This window comes from Nelumbo nucifera, chromosome 5 (assembly GCF_055504915.1).
Source record: "Nelumbo nucifera cultivar China Antique chromosome 5, China Antique-T2T, whole genome shotgun sequence".
NCBI classification, from domain to species: Eukaryota; Viridiplantae; Streptophyta; class Magnoliopsida; order Proteales; family Nelumbonaceae; genus Nelumbo; species Nelumbo nucifera.
Genome location: NC_142653.1, coordinates 13,491,026 through 13,496,618, shown reverse-complemented (window position 1 = coordinate 13,496,618; position 5,593 = coordinate 13,491,026). Strand labels below are relative to the sequence as shown.

At 30.8% G+C, this 5,593-nt stretch overlaps 1 long non-coding RNA gene across 3 annotated transcripts; it reads left to right on the top strand.

Annotated features, from left to right (window-relative positions):
• Positions 1–2,495: 2,495 nt before the first annotated feature.
• Positions 2,496–5,511, top strand: LOC104605117 (uncharacterized). 3 transcript variants are annotated; one of them, XR_016076324.1, is made up of 5 exons: positions 2,496–2,810; positions 3,252–3,308; positions 4,682–4,735; positions 5,036–5,139; positions 5,312–5,511. It is a non-coding gene; the product is annotated as an uncharacterized LOC104605117 (long non-coding RNA). The 3 variants fall into 3 exon arrangements; XR_016076325.1 differs by having other exon boundaries at positions 3,236–3,308; XR_736544.2 differs by having other exon boundaries at positions 3,236–3,308; positions 4,669–4,735.
• The last annotated feature ends 82 nt before the right edge of the window (positions 5,512–5,593 follow it).

The window sequence follows — 5,593 nt, the reverse complement described above, 5'->3', positions numbered from 1 at the left end:
ATTACTTTTCAACTTTTATATATAATAAATTAATGTAAATAACTTATTGAATATAGTATACATATATTAATTCATATATAAAATAATATAAATTTTTTTAATTTTAAATATAATTATATAAAATTTATATATTAAAATCGATGAATATTATAATATAATTGGATCGAATGGAGTCAAATTTGAATCCCATCTGATTACGTAAATACATCAACCGAATCCAAGATAATTGTATCAAATGTCGGATCGAGCCTTGGATTTTCAGTATTATTGACATGCCTAGTTTTTGTAGACCATTAGTAGCCTTTGGTGTTGCCCAGCTCCATTCTCCCATACATTAGGCTTGATAATATATGTCTAGGCTTAGCATTCAATCTAGCTAGCCCAAAAAGTAATAAATTATATGTACAAAAATTATAAAATTGTCCTCGAACTGGTTGGTTGGACCAATAAAATGGTGACTCAGCCATAATTCTAGTTTAGGTCAACCTCTAATTCATCATTAGTTTAAAAACTATTGACTTGGACGAAACCCTTTCGACTTGAGTGGTTGAACCACTGACCCACTTAAGGGTTTGCTTGACTTAAATTGGGCTGAAAAGATCATCCTCACTCTTATCTTTGTATCATGACCTTTCAACTAGTGCCCTCATATTTAAGGGTGTCAATGGTCCGGTTTTAGATTGGATCCCGTCCACTCCAAAATAAATTTGGACACCAATTCGGTCCAAAATATTTATTAGATTGGATTGGACCTGGTTCATTCGTAACAAATTTATATTAGATTTGGTTGGATTAAGTCAATATCTGGTTCATTGATATTAGATAAGAATACATGTGTCAATGGGCCGGGTTTGGGTTGAAACCAATCTAAATCAAAATGAATTTGAACAGATTGAATGGTCCAGACATTGAATTGGACTAGTCCAAATTTGTCCAAAATGGATTCACATTGGACTGGATCAGATTGGACCAAATTCGGTCCAACTGACACCCCTACTCATATTCCATTTAGCCTAGTGTTTAGCAAATTTATGGAACAATGGTGAAATTCTAAAATCTCTACTAGCAAGTTAAAGGTATGAAGACTTTAGTTGAATTTGTAACCAATGTTTAGAAAATCGAACCGGATCCATCAGTTGGATTGATTGAACTAGGCCTTGGGCCCCTGGCTGGTTTGGTCATTCCCCAAAATTGGATTGCACAAAAAAAAAAAAAAGGCCAAAATCACCAACCTATCCGGCCAAACCGGAAAATCAATGAACTGGTCTTGATTTTAGAAAATGACCAGTTTGTTGATTTTTTTATTTTTAGCATATAAATACAACTTCTAGAGGCCATAACTTTGTGCTAGATGTTCAATTGGGGTGTTCTTGTTTTTTTAATTTCAGGTAACTATTTTAGATCCACATGTTCCCAAGGGGTCGAAGGCGCCTTGCCCCACTATTTTTGCTAAAAACACCTTTTTTGGCTTAAATGCTATTCTTTAATCTAAAAAATTGAAACTAAAATAAAAATTATATGTTATAAAAGAACATAAGTATATATATTAATAAATTGTAATCTAATATATAATTATGCCATCAGGGTTTAACTTAAACCACTGTCCTGTGAACCTCTCTCCTTTTTAGGTCAATACCAAATCCAATTCTCTAAATTTATTTAATGTAATTAAATTAACTTTTAATTTAGACTATCATTTACAATTAAGTACTAAAACTATTAAAATTTATGTTTCACAACAAAACTTTATAACTAATAAAATAAAATTTAACTATAATTTAATATCAACTTATATTCTATTTAAGAACGAGTACGCAAATAAAAGATGCATTAAAATTTAAAATTCCATTTACTTTTAATTTAATATTCATTTTAGTTTTATAGATAATAAAATTAAAATTTAAAATCAAATTTATCTATAATTTAATATCAACTTATATTCTATTTAAGAATGATTACATAAATAAAAGATGCATTAAAATTTAAAATTCCATTTACTTTTAATTTAATTTTAATTTTAATTTTATAGCTAATAAAATTAAAATTTAAAATCAAAATTAACTATAATTTAATATCAACTTATTCTATTTAAGAATGATTACATAAATAAAAGATGCATTAAAATTTAAAATTCCATTTACTTTTAATTTAATATTCATTTAAATTCCATTTAAAAATATTATAAATTTAAAAAATTCAAAATAATTGATAAAAAATAAAATCCATTTTATAGAAATTTAAATTAATAAATATGATTAAATAAGCTGTATAATTAATAAATAAGAACTATAGAAATTTAAATTTATATTTGACAATAAAACTTTATTATTAATAAATTAAAGTTTAAATTCAAAATTAACTATAAGTTAATATCTACTTAAATTCCATTTAAAAATGATTACATTAATAAAAAAAGCTGTAAGATTAATTAATAAAAAGATTATATCGTTAAAATAAAATTTCCCCCCTCTCCCTCCCTCCCCCCCTCTCTATCTCTGCGAAAACAGAAACGACCCTTCACATCTCCTTTCAATATGCAATGATAATGAAAAATTTCTGAGTTTTTGAAAGAAACGACTCTCCCTCCAATCTATCAAACCAGTTTCAGTTCCGTTCCTTGGCTTTATTATGTCTCATTCTCTCATGATCTTTTCTCTCTTCTCAAACACAATCAGTTCACCACCATTCATCGTCCACGGTTATTGCTAGCACCAAAGCGACACCACCATAGTCCAAGTCATCGTTCTGGACACCAAAGAAGTGCTATTGCTACTGCAGATGAATTGTTCTGGCCTTCTTTTTGTATAGAGGTATTAATTACTTCTAAATGTTCTGGTATTCTTTCTCTAATCTCTACCTCTGTTCTTTGGTTCTCTACAAATATTTTGTATAGAGGTATTGCTTCTAATCGATTATCTCCCCTTTCTTCTTCTATTTCTTCTTTTTATCTTACTTCTTCCATCACTAGACAAGAATCAATCTACACAACTTGTTATCAGAGCACATATATTAGAAGCCAAGTCTTTTCCTTGTGTCAGGTTTAACAGACCAATGAGCTGACATCATCTATGTATAGCTTGATAATGTCAGAAGGTTTACACCTAGTCCCTGTAGGAGAAAGTGAAAACCTTACTACCTGAAAGAGCTTCATTTATGCATATTTTAATTCCTGGTTATAGACTGGTTTAGATCCATTTACAATTTTTTTTCAAAACTTCTCTTGTGGAAATTACAGATTTGGTTTTCTTCAGTTATCTTTGATTGGAGGCGACTTTTCTGATATCGGCTGCCTGCTTTCAGGCCATACGGTAAATGAATCAAACAAGTTTAATGAGATTTGTTCATTTTGGAGTGATTTAGATATCTTTTTGTTTATCTCAGATTTTTTGCCCAACCTGTATTTTGGAACTTTTTTGATTGTTTTGTGGGTACCAACTAACCAAGGTGAATTGTATCTTCTCTGGGGTGTTTCCATATGAGAATACCTTAACTTATTTCTCCTACATTTGCATTGCCTGGGTTTATTTGAGCTTTATGGAGACTAATGGTGTGTATTCACCCTTATGGGAAGATGTTGGGGGTAAACTTGCTTTACATTGAGTAATCTGATATCTCCAATATCTTTGAATTTGACGTTCCAACTTCCAAGTTAGGCTTCCCAATTGGAAGAATCTAACTACATTTGGCTTGGGCCCATTCAAAATTTAGTCTGAACTACATTTGGCTCGGTCCCAACCAGACCTAAAAATGCTAAGATTTGAAAGGCTATGGCATGAAAATCAACATCTAATTGTTTCGTCATTATCAAATTGAGATGGTGAATGGTTGGAGAAATATTACAATGTCTGCAAGATGTATCTAAATTTCAAGAATTTAGTAGAGGTGCAATTCAGGGTTCCCAATTTGAAGAATTTGAACTACATTTGGCTTGGACCCATTAAAAATTTAATCACTTCTTTTTTTTTTTGAATAAATTCTCAACTAGACCTGAACTACATTTGGCTTGGGCCCAATCAGACCTGAAAATGCTAAGATTTGAAAGGTTGTGGCATGAAAATCAATTTGAGATGGTGAATGGTTGGAGAAATATTACAATGTTTTCAAGAGGTAGCTTAATGCAGAGTAAAGAACAGAATAATTTTGAAAGTTAAAGACCACAAGAGGTTCCAATATGTGTAGTTACATCAAAAGAAAGTCCACTCCATCCATCAATTTTTGAACGTCCACATTGACAGGAAGAAATCAGTGCTTTGAGACCTGCAATCCACACCTCAGCCTCAATTTTGTCCTTGCAAGTCTGAAAACCAACAATATATTAGATCCTTGATTTATGACAATTAGTTTAAGAAATCTCAAGAGCCTCAACTTTGTCCTTGGAAAGTCGCATGGTGCTCCAGCAAGAATGTTCACCAAAAGCCACCATTGGAATCCATCTCTTGATCGTGTTCTTAACCTTCCAAAAAATAATGCCTTATTTTGACAGATGGAAGCTGCCAATCACACAAAACTGTTATTCTCTCATTTGCACGTCTTTCTCATGCTAGCAGTTGTTAATCTCTTATTGTTAATGTTTATTACTCTTATTCACTCCAATGAGCTTGTTTTACTATACCTGGTTTCTCTACAACCATTTAATCACAGCTTTTATTTTTATTTAATTTCTCAAAGCTTGCCATTGTAGCTGCACCATCTCTTCTCTGGTGAAGGAGCAGTTGGTTCTTTAGCCACATCTAAGGTATCATTTTTTTTTAATCTTTTCTATTTTTGAATAAGTTGCAAATAATTCACTTGTACATATACCTCAAGGTTATTGTTATTCTAATGTTGTTGATGACTCTGTTTTGTCTTTTATTACAATGGAAAAATTCCTTACCTTCTACCTAAACATTCATGGGAGGGTTTATTTTGTTTGTGCAATTAAAATTGCGTGATTCAACCTTCCTAGTTACAAGTTAAGAGCTGCTTTTAAAAATTTAATAGCTTTGTTGTAGTTGCAATGGACTCACATCCTTTGGTTTGTCCCGGTCACTACTAGGGAAAGTCATCAATGGGGAAATATTACTACTAGGACTGAACTTAATCAGAAGATTCTTCACACAAATGGAGCTTATGGTTTGACATTTCCTCTCTTATTGAATGGTGATGGAACCAAGTTCTACAAGCCTTGAATTTTAGAATTATATTTGCTCAAAGTTTATCATCTCTTGGTTTGCTTTACGTATTCAATCTTTGGCTTCTATTTTAATTTATTTACTTGCCTTAATCTCATGCTAGTTATTTAATCTAATTTTTATTTTATTTTGCTTTTCAGGTTGAATGCATTTTGTAAGGAGTTACAACATACATGGATGAAGGGATTTGAGATCAATAATTTTCATTTTTATTGTGGTTTATTATATGTAGCAAAGTGTCACTTGTGATACACTTTTACATGTTGATGTATGGATATTATATTTTCATGTATTTTTAGTTTTTATTTTTTTGTGAAAATTTATTTGTAAATTTGTTGTGATGCGAAAATGAATAAAACATATGATTTCTCATATAAATATGTTACAGGTTAGAGAAGTTAAAAACTTGTAGTGGTATAAAA